The 12035-nt window shown below is 40.0% G+C and overlaps 1 protein-coding gene across 1 annotated transcript in view; it reads right to left on the bottom strand.

The window, feature by feature from the left end:
- The window catches only part of LOC122554708 (bromodomain-containing protein 3-like), a 98947-nt gene that overhangs the window by 37080 nt on the left and 49832 nt on the right, over positions 1-12035 (bottom strand). The gene's annotated exons all lie outside the window — the stretch shown is intronic.

Genomic DNA, 12035 nt, shown 5'->3' with positions numbered 1-12035 from the left:
GTGGTAGTGTATAATTCAATTTTTAAAAAAATGTGTTTGGCTCAATATTTCAGTCTCCTTTTCATCACATTGACAAGGAAGATACTTGTGTGATCTGTACAGTGTACAACTGGGGCACTGTAATCAGCAAGGGTGGCTGTTTGAGTGACACAAGGTTATGTAACCATGACAGTTTAACTGGTGGAGGCCAACACATCATAATGGTCAACTAGACAAGGAACTGAAATGTGTTCACCAAACTGGATCCCAGAATATGCTTTCAGGAGAGGATGTCTGTTAAAAGAGGATGTCTGTTAAAAGAGGATGTCTGTTAAAAGAGGATGTCTGTTAAAAGAGGATGTCTGTTAAAAGAGGATGTCTGTTAAAAGAGGATGTCTGTTAAAAGAGGATGTCTGTTAAAAGAGGATGTCTGTTAAAAGAGGATGTCTGTTAAAAGAGGATGTCTGTTAAAAGAGGATGTCTGTTAAAAGAGGATGTCTGTTAAAAGAGGATGTCTGTTAAAAGAGGATGTCTGTTAAAAGAGGATGTCTGTTAAAAGAGGATGTCTGTTAAAAGAGGATGTCTGTTAAAAGAGGATGTCTGTTAAAAGAGGATGTCTGTTAAAAGAGGATGTCTGTTAAAAGAGGATGTCTGTTAAAAGAGGATGTCTGTTAAAAGAGGATGTCTGTTAAAAGAGGATGTCTGTTAAAAGAGGATGTCTGTTAAAAGAGGATGTCTGTTAAAAGAGGATGTCTGTTAAAAGAGGATGTCTGTTAAAAGAGGATGTCTGTTAAAAGAGGATGTCTGTTAAAAGAGGATGTCTGTTAAAAGAGGATGTCTGTTAAAAGAGGATGTCTGTTAAAAGAGGATGTCTGTTAAAAAAAGGATGTCTGTTAAAAAAAGGATGTCTGTTAAAAAAGGATGTCTGTTAAAAAGAGCATGCATTTGTTAAAAGGTTTATAGAACAAAGAAAATTTACAGTCCAGGAATAGGCTCTTTGGTCCTCCAAGTCTGAGCCGATCCAAATCCACTGTCTAAACCTATCACCCGATCCCCAAGCATCTGTATCCCTCTGCTCCCCACCTACTCATTCATATGTCCAGACGCATCTTAAATGAATCTACCGTGCCTGCCTCTGCTGGCAACGTGTTCCAGGCATCTAACATCCTTGTGTAAAGTACTTTCCATATGTATCCCCCTTAAACTTTTCTCCTCTCACCTTCAGCACGTGACCTATCATTATTGAATCCCCCACCCTGTGAAAAAGCTCAAGTCTATCCACCCTGTCTACACCCTTCATGATTTTGTAGACCTCAATCAGGTCCCTTCTCAATCTCCTTTTTGCTAATGGAAACAATCGTAACCCACTCAACCTCCTTTCATAGCTAGGATCTTCCATACCAGGCAACATCCTCATAAACCATCTCTGCACCCTCTCCAAAGCATCCACATCCTTTGGTAATGTGGCGACCAGAACTGTACACAATATTCTAAATACGGCCAAACCAAAGTCTTGTACAATTTTAACATAACCTGCTAGCTCTCTTATACTCAAATTAATTATTTTCTGGAGGAAGCGGGGGCATGCAATGCAAAGGCAAAGGGATCTATCTTCCCTTTTCCTATTCAAGCTGCCCAAAAGTAGGTCTATAACAAAATAGCACAACACATCATTGAATGCTGCAACAGAATTCACCCATTCTATGGTGGATTATTTGCCCATTGAGCAAACACTTGGAATGAAACAGCCAGAGTCCAACTTTGTCTCTACATGGACATGCAAGAGTTTCTTTACACCTTTTTTTAGTACATTTCCATATTGTCTACTCATTTTTTTTTAGGATACACAATTAAAAAAAACAATGGACAGGAAAAGTGACATGAAGACATTATAGTTAAAATATTTAAGGAATACCAAATTATCATTTAACAATATGAAAGTGCTGAAAACAAAATAAAGTTAAGTGAGCTACATTCAAATTTAACACATTTTGGATAGTGAAGCATTGTTCTGGTGTACACAAACTAACTGGAATTCGCAAGTCACACTTAGCCATTAGCCAGCTTTAATATAGATCACAAGTGATAGTGGATGATCAGAGAACCATAGATAGATAGAATCCCTACAGCGTGGAAGGAGGCCATTCAGCCCATCTGCTCCACACCAGCCATCCAAAGAGCATTCGACCCAGACCCATTCCTCCTACTCTATCCCTGTAACCATTCATTTTTCACTGCTAATCCACCTAGCCTGCACATCCATGGACACTGTGGGTAACTTAGCATGGCCAATCCACCTAACCTGCACATCTTTGGATTGAGGGGGGAAACTGGACCACCTGGAGGAAACCCACATAAACAAGGGAAAACGTGCAAACTTCACAAAGGAAGTCCCTTGAGGGTGGAATAAAACCTGGGTTCTTGGCACTGTGTGGTAGCGGTGCTAACCACTGAGCCACCATACCACCCCTAGGTAGCCCTCCTTAAACTACTTCAATATACAGTGAATATATTTATTCAATGTTACATACTTTAAGGATTAAGGTCTAGGTCTATAATTCAGATAGTCAGTTTCAAAACCCATTTATAAAACATTTTAGACCTAAACTGTAACATTATAGTACAGTGTACACTTTAAAATGACAAATTCTAGTTATGTTGTTATAATAAATTTTACTTTTGCTGCAAATGTAGAGAGGGAGACACAGTAGCATTAAGGTAAAGTCACTAACAACTCAAGATTCCTGAAGAAGGGCTTATGCCCGAAATGTCGATTCTCCTGTTCCTTTGATGCTGCCTGGCCTGCTGCGCTTTTCCAGCAACACATTTTTAAACAACTCAAGATGCCCAAGCTAATGTTGTGGGACAAGGATTCTAATCCCACCATAGAAGATGGAGTTTCAATTCAGTAAAAGTCTTGAAATACAAGCTGGTTTAATGGTGACTGCATAACCACTGTCGACTTTTGTAAAAGCTGATTGATTCACTAATATCCTTCTTTGCCTAGCTGAGTTTATGTTTGTCTCCAGTCTCTCAGCATATTTAATAGCTTTCTCAAACGGGCTAGGCAGGCCACTCAGACACAGGAAGATTAGAGATGGGCAATAAATGCTGACACAACCAGTGATGGTCATATCCCATAAATGGATTTTAAAATAATGACTAAAGGTTAACAGGAAAAACCATGATCTTATCATAAAATGTGCATTGTATCAAGCAACCAGCTGTAACTAGAGGCATCTACAACTACACATAACACACGTACATGTCTCAGTGATCATATTCCCACTTGAGTCATAAGATTGTCGGTTCAAGTCTTATTCCTGTAGATTTACGCTAGACAACACTGACTATTTGAATACATTGCACTAATCAGAGGTGCTGTTGTTTGGATCAACATTACTGAGGCCATATAAAGTTGCACTATTGACAAAAGATAGAGGTCTTGTCCATTGTTTATCCTTAGTTGACACATGACTAGTAATTTATTAAATTACTGTTTGTGAAAGCTTGCTATGCTTAAAATGGCTACCATATTTTTAAATTAAAAATACACATTAGTAATTTGATGCATCATTGCTGTGAAGCACTTTTTATTCCTTTTTTCTCTCAGGATCTGGGCATCATCGTTAATGCAGGATTTATTGCTCATTCCTAATTACCCTTGAATGGAGTGGCTTGTGCCATTTCAGAAGGCAGTAAGGAGTCAACCACACTAATGTGGATCTGGAACCAGCTCAAAGTGACATTACCTTCCATAAAAGGTCATTAGTGAACCAGATAGCTTTTACAATAATTGGTAATAGTTACATGGTTATTAGGCCAGCTTTTAACTTATTTTTTTATGGAATGCAAATTCCACATGTGGGGTTTAAACAGGCATCCCAAGAATGATGGGCTGGGGATCTAGGTTACAACTCCAGTGCATTATCACTGTGGTACCACCTCCACAACATAGACACTTAAAACAAATGCAGCAAATTCAAAATTTTATGGCAAGTTGATTGAAAAATTTCTTATCACAGACAAGAGGCTGTACAAGATTATCTATGATATAATCTATTAATCCATTAATAGGGCATTATGGCTAGCACTGCTGCCTCACAGCTGCAGAGACCTGGGTTCAATTCCTTGGGCAACCGTCTGTGGAGTTTGCTCATTCTCCCAGTGAATTTGTGGGCTTCCTCCAGGTGCTCCAGTTTCCACCGCAGTCAAAGATGTACAGGCTAGATGGATTGGCCAACTAAATTGTCCATAGTGTCCAGGAATGTGCAGGCTTGGTAGATTAGCTATGGGGAATGCAGAGTTACAGGGATAGGGTTGGGGTGTGGGTCTGGGTGGGACACTCTTTAGAGGGTTGATGTGGACTTGATGGGCTGAATGACTCGCTTCCACACTATAGGAGATTCTACAATTCATAACTGTGGGCAGCTGCCAGCAAGGTGACAAGTCATTTCCTGTATGATTTCAAGCCATCTTGATTGCTACCATTACCATCAGTTGAGGATCCTATCACTAATTTGAACTCAGTACTGAACATCCAGCCCTCTTCTGAACCTAAGAAAGGACACCTTTAATGGAGTCATTAGTTGAAATCAATTGTCATGCAAATGCCCCCCAAATTCAGCAATCTGTATCAGAGTAAAGTTGATACATTGTAGCCTTGTAAAGAAACGTTGAGAGGCTTCTGATGACGGGAGCTCAGAGTTACATTACAAAAATACCAATATCAAGGTACTGTAAATACCACAAGTGTTATCCCTGGGAGACAAACATCATCTTGAAGTAATGTCTTTAGTTTGTCATTTGATGGAATTTTCAGCCACAATTTAGCATTCACTTGCTCATCCATAAAATATTTTCTCTAACATTACGCTGTACAGTATTTCATGCAGGTAATCAAAGATTTTGAACTGACTGAGAATTTGCTATTTGCTACTAATTAGGGGCTGCCCACAGTAACTTCCATAAATTTTCAAGGAAGTGAGAGTTAATTTAGTGCTGCAAAATTAATGTGGTCTCAATTTTACATTGTTATCTTTCACACTTCTAGTGAAGACTGCCAACATATGTTGAATGCATTTTATCTTTTTAGCCATTAAGATCCAGATTGATTTCAGTGTGGAAAGAATGTCAAATAAGAACACAGATTTCTTTAGATAAGTAATGATTATACTGAGAATCATTCTCTTCCTGATCCCATTACTTTCCAACAATTTCTTTGCGTTAATTAACTGTACTTTTCTCAAGTAAGCAAAGACTGACCGAAACAAAATTCTAATAACTGAACTTCGAGGTAGTCTGCCATACAAGATATTGTCACTTTAGGAATTCAACAGAATCATACATGAAATAACTTTAATGATCAGTTTTAATAAGTTTTGAAGAATATGGAGAATGGAACCAAAAAGTAAACATACTGACATATAGAGAAAACTGCAACCACAAACATTAAAATAAAAAAAGCCAATCTTAGAAGACCTGAAACTTGAAATTACTAAACTTGCCCACAAGGTCCAGTGTTGAAAATCCAGTCTAGACCATTCGGGTAAATACTCCCCATCTTTAAGCTGTTAGGGATTTATATAAAGGAGAAAGTGAGGTCTGCAGATGCTGGAGATCAAAGTTGAAACTTTATTGCTGGAACAGCACAGCAGGTCAGGCAGCATCCAGGGAACAGGAGATTCGACGTTTTGGGCACAGGCCATTCTTCAGGATTTATATAAAACACACTGAAGAAATCTTAATCCAGTTTCTAATAAGCACAAGCCTACAGTTTAAAAACTACCCTGTGGATGGATGAGGACAATTGGGAGAAAAATGTTAGCTTGGAGAAAGGGGTGACCTTCTGGATTGGGACTATGGCAGAGCTGAGACAGACTTCCTCTGTATATGGCGGTGAATACCTAACTCAAATGTTTGTTAAAGACTCTGGATGCAAGAAAGAAGAAATCCATTCTCCATTATCAACCCTGGGTAATGCATTTATATTTAGAAATCAACTTAGAATCATAGAATCGCTTCAGTAAGGAAGCAGGCCATTCAGCCATCAAATCCACACTGACCATCCAAAGAGCATTGCACCCAGACAAACCTCCCCACCATCCCTGTAGCCCTGCATTTCCCATGGCTAATCCACCTAACTTACAAATCCCTGAATACTATGAGCAACTTAACATGGTCAACCCACTTAACCTGCATATCTTTGGATTGTGTCTGCGTGAGTTTCCTCTGGGTGTTTCTGTTTCTTCTCTCAGTCCAAAGATGCGCATGCTAAATTACACCTTACTGTTCAGGTATGTGCAGGTTGGGCGTGGTAAATGGGGGGTTATGGGGATGGGGTGTGGAGAGCTGGGTCTGGATTGGATGCTGTTTGGAGGGTCAGTATGGAATCAATGGCTGAAAAGCCTCTTTACACACTAAGGATTCTATGATTCTGTTCAAGAGGTACATATTACTACAGTAAAACCTGACCAAGAGAGCTTCTAGACATCAACATCCCTCAAAAAAACCTCTGTACAAAGATCAACACACCCAAAATCAAAGTAAACAAGTAATAAAAATGTAATGCAAGGAGCATACATATCATTTATACTTTATTTACAGCATAAATATTTGGATATTATAGTATTTGAGGCATATAAAATTTGGCAGTTTATCAAGAATGCTGATTGATAAGCTGCTGGTTAAAACAAACCGTTTGCTGTAATAAGAAAGATAATCGAACTGGATTGCAACATTGAGGGGAAGAGAGGAGGTAATTGTACTGTTCCAATATCTTCAGTAGATAATATTCCTCGACAGCAACAGGTTTCTCGTTGGCTGCTGTACTACTTTCTGTTTGAAAAATAAACTATGACCTATTCAACATACATGATACAAGTTAACAGATTAAAACAGTATTATAAAAAACACTTGCCACCATCACTCTGGAAGTTAATAGCAATGAATATAACATGGCTAAGATTTTGATGTTAAGTCATTGTCCAAATTAATTATCCTTGTGCCCATCAGATAAAAGGACATGCCTATTGGGCATCAATTCTTTTCCCAAAAGCAGCTAAAAAGAAAAACAAATGTAGAAGTGAACAAATTAACCACTACATTGAATGGATCTTGATTTTTATTTCCAAATGTATTTTTACTGAAAAATTACAAAATACAATGAAAAGCTTTCATTTGTTGCCACAAATTGGCACCAGTTTGAATAATTTAAGAATATGCGAAAAAAGACACAGCTTGGAGAGAGTTGCCCAGTCCTGAACCAGCTCATCACCAAGGACACTTGCAACTGCTTTGTGCTATCTACATTGGACCCAGTCAATATCGAAGTTACTGATCCTCAGGTGTCACCTTTGCTTCTAGGCCAATACTCCTCCACCACTGCCTTGTTGTCACTTGCGCCGGAGTCACCAACGTCAGTCATATATCTCACCGCTGAACCCACCTTATTGATGTTGCTGTGATGTCCTTCTGCCATCGCCAGTACCAGACCCAATCAACAATGAAGTCTCTGATCCTCAGGTACCATCTTTTGCTACTGGGCGTATTTCACCAATGTAGACACGGCTACATCGCAGGTCCAATACTTGCTCTGGAAAAGTAGGTAGGGATTCATTCTCCTCCCTGGTAAACCTGGTCAAGGTCTGGTCTTGGGCTCACCCAAAGTTCACGCTGGGTCTACTAGAGGTCTACTCGAGGTCCGCATGCTGAGGTCTTACTACCTCAAATGCCATCCAAGCTCAGGACAAAGATAAGTAAAAGAAAACAAAAAAGTGGGGAAAAAAGACAAGAAAAGGGGTCGGAACGGAGGAGATTCGGCAGTGGAGCCTTACTCTGCTGCTATCCTGGACATAATAACAAATGACTAGGAGTATAAGATTGTGTATATGTCCAGAATGCTTTGAACTAAAGAGTGAACTAAATAATTCAAAAAGGGGATAAAACATTCCTCAACCAGTAAGATTACTCTTACCAACAACAAATCTATGCTTCAGTGAAAAATGCCTCAAGAGATCTGTTTTGGGATCGGGGAACTACTTAAACAAAATCTTCCCAAAGTACTAACTTTTTTAATCTGCTTCTCCAAGTCAACTTGTAAATATACAACAATGTCCTTGTGGTCAGGTTTCTCTACAGTTTAGCCCTCTGAAAGATTTAGATTCAATTTTATCAAATACTGATACAAGGTTATTCAACTTAGTTAGTGAAAACCAAGTGATGTAGGCCTAAAATTAATATACAATGCACTTCACATTAAAATACTGGCCCATTCAGCATTCAGTATCCAAAATACTTTAGTCACCTAACCAAATTCTTTCTGAATTCGATACTTTGCCAAAAAAGCTACTGCTGCAAATAAAACTGCATCAATATGTTAAACAATCGGAGAGTAATTGTATTAACTAAGCCTCAAGTTATTTCAGAAGGTATTGCAAGCAGTAGTCCCTTACAACTGCAGATTACGGCAGTTCACAGACTCCCAGACCAACACCACTGTGGAATCTGTGGACCTCACGTATTGGTTATGGGCATTTGCATTTCCTTTTTAAATATTTGAAAAATCCATCTGTTGCACTTTTGGTTGCAGCTCAGCTCTGTGCTCCTGATCTTTGGGAACCCAATGTGGAAAGGTGAAGGCAGATCAGAGGACCTTCTTGTGGGTCTGCTCCTGGGGCTGGCCAGACGAGATTAATAAAAAAAAAATGGGTCCAGGCAGCAGGCCATGAGGAGTATCATCTCTGCCAACTGACTACCCCACTTCCATGGTTACATTTGCTCCCCAGGTGTCATTGGAGAGGGAGCATGTCATGTTTACCAAACCTCATGATGCCTTTAGGGAGTGATGGGCAACATGGAGGTGATGCAGTGCTTTACTTCCCTCTCCAACTTCATTTTGATTTAGTTCTTTCCTCTCCCTAACTTCCCCTTCACTTTCTAATGACATCATTGCCCTTAACAGGCTTTGCTTGTAAATGTTTCATTAGCCACACGGGCGTTTTCCTTGTGGTGGAAAAATTGAACAATAAAGTATATACACAAAAGAAAAGTGAAGCCCTAAAAACGGTTATGCTTATGGTCTTGAAGCTAACTTTGATGCAAAGCTTGCTTCAAGACCATAAGCATCCATACAACAATGTTTGTTTTATTTACTATATCAATATGCTTTGCAGGAGCAATACAAAACATGATACTGAAACACAAGGGTAAAAAAAGGTCAGATGATCAAAATGCTTGCCAAGGAAACAAACTTTAAGGATTGTCTTGAAGTGAGAAAAGTGAGAAACGAGAGATAGGCAGAGATGTAGGTAAGGGAAAAGTGAGGTCTGCTGATGCTGGAGATCAGAGTCAAGAGCATGGTGCTGGAAAGGCACAAGTCAGGCAGCATCCAAGGTGCAGCAGAATCGACGTTTTGGTCAATTTTGGAAACTTATGCCTGAAATGTTGATTTTCCTGCTCCTTGGACGCCACCAGAGATGTAGGTAAGGTACTCAGAGCTTGGGCCTACCCAGAGGGAGAAGCTAGTTAAAGTAAAAGTAATACTGAAGCAGACCAAATTCAAATGCAGCAAGACCAGAACATGCCCAAGTTTAGGCTGACAAGTGGCAAGCAACAGTTGAGGTGCATAACTGTCAAACAATGAGCAGCTCCAATAAAAATATCTAACCAATATTCCTGGATGTTTAATGGCTTATGATTTTTGAGATGATGATTTGTGGCTCAGATCAAAAGTTCAGGTTGTAAGTTTGCTCGCTGAGCAGCTGGATTTGTTCTCAGAAGTTTCAACACCATGCTAGGTAACATTATCAGTGAGCCTCTGGTGAAGTGCTGGTGTTCAGTCCTGCTTTCTATTTGTGTGTCTTGGTCGGTTATGGTGGGTAATATCATTTCCAGTTCTTTTTCTTAGAAGTTGATAAACGAGATCCAAATTGGCATGTTTATTGATGGAGTTCCAGTTTGAATTCCAGTCCTCTAGGAATTCCCATCCAATTCTCTTTTTAGCCTGTCATAGGATGGTGTCCTTCTTCATCTATGTGTAAGGATACTAGTGATAGCTGGTCATGTCTTTTGGTAGCTAGTTGGTGTTAGTGTATCCTGGTGGCCAGTTTCCTGCCTGTCTGTCCAATGCAGTGTTTGTTGCAGTCCTTGCGATGTATTCTGTAAATGACATTTGTTTTGCTGGTTGTTGATACAGGGTCCTTTAGGTTCAGCAGTTGCTGTTTGTGTGTTTGTAGGCTACCATGATGCCAATGGGTCAGAGTAGTATGGTAACCATCTCTGATATATTGATCTTCGATGTATGGTAGTGTGGCTAGAATCTCAGGGTATGCTGTCTTTGTATTTGGGTTTGTTGTTTAAGAATTGGACCCATTGTTCTATACAGCGTATTCAAATAAACACTATATTGGACAGACAGGCAGGAAACTAACCACCAGGATACACAAACAACTAGCCACCAAAAGACATGACCAGCTATCACTAGTATCCTTACACACAAATGAAGGAGGACAGGTGAAACAGCCACATGGATGGGAACTCGAGGACTGGAATTTAAACCAGAACTCCATCATCAAATACATCAATTTAGACCCCATTTATCAGCCTCTAAGAAAAAGAACTGGAAATGATATCACTAAGACACACAAATAGAAAGCGGGACTGAACGCCAGCGCTTCACCAGAGGTTCACTGATAACGTTACCTAGCATGGTGATGAAACTGCTGAGAACTGCTACCAGCTCGGCAAGCAAACTTACAACCTGACATTTAGTGGTATTACCATTACTGAATCTTCTGCTAGCAACATCCTGGAAGTTAACATTGACCAGAAGTTGAACTGGGCCTGTTATATAAATACAGTGGCTACAGACGCAGGCCAGAAACTAGGAATCCACAGCAAGAAAATCCCATCCTGTCTCCCAAAAGCCTACGGCCATGGCACAACTAAGGTGTCTGATGAAAGGCTCACCCTGCAGCTGCAACAACATTCAAGAGGGTTACCACCATTCAGAACAAAGCAGTTCTCATGCACCACAGAAATTCACCAAGGCTCGTTAGATAGCATCGTCTGAATTCCCATCATCAGCTAAAAAGTCAGCAGTAGATACATGGTGCACCACCACCTGCAAGGTCCCTTCCAAGCCATCCACCATCCTAGCTTAGAAATGTCACTTTCTAAAATCATGGAACCTACACCAAATAAACTGCAGTGGTGTAGCTGTCCACCACCTTCTCTCAAGCAACTAGAAATGGGCAATGAACGTTCGCCCAACCAATGACACCCCATTCCACGAATGAATATAAAAACTATTAACTGAGATAGAAGCAAAGTCGGATAATAGCATGAGGATGAAAATACATGGTCTTAAGGATAGTGCTAATCCATGGTTGGAAGGTCAGATCAGAATCAAATGACACCAAATAGACTAGCTTAATCTTGTGCTGCTACCATGCAAAGGGGTGGCATTAGTACTTAGGAAATAGAGTTTGGTGCAGAGAAAATAGTTTCAGTTTTCCTAATATTTAATTGGAGAAAATGTCTGTTTAGCCATTGCCAGATATTAAATAAGCAATGTGATGGCAGCAAACCAATGGGCAGCAAGGTAGCTCAGTGGTTAGCTCTGCTGCTTCACAGCACCAAGGGACCTGGGTTCAATTCCAGTCTTGGGCGACTGTCTGTGTGGAATTTGCACATTCTCCAGTGTCTGCATGGGTTTCCTCCTGGTGCTCCCACTTCCTCCTACAATCCAAAAATGTGCAGGTCAGGTGAATTGGCCATGCCAAATTGCCCCATAGTGTTAGATGCAAATTAGTCAGTGAAAAATATAGGGTAGGGAAATGGGCCTGAGTGGGTTACACTTCAGAGGGTCATTGTGGACTTATTGGGCTTCCATCCTGTGGAATGGATTGGCAAAAGATGGTAGCAAGGTAGAGATGGACATCAGCATATAATGTAAAGACTAGTGTTATGCTTTCAGACAATGTTGTCGTTGAGAAACAGAACACGGTTACTGAAAAATTCTTAAGGGAATACCAAAAGGCAGAGAAGAGGAGATA

This window comes from Chiloscyllium plagiosum, unplaced genomic scaffold, assembly GCF_037043375.1.
Source record: "Chiloscyllium plagiosum isolate Xiang-an unplaced genomic scaffold, Cpla_swu_hap1 HiC_scaffold_9, whole genome shotgun sequence".
Taxonomy (NCBI): Eukaryota; Metazoa; Chordata; class Chondrichthyes; order Orectolobiformes; family Hemiscylliidae; genus Chiloscyllium; species Chiloscyllium plagiosum.
This window is presented reverse-complemented; position numbering and strand designations above follow the sequence as displayed.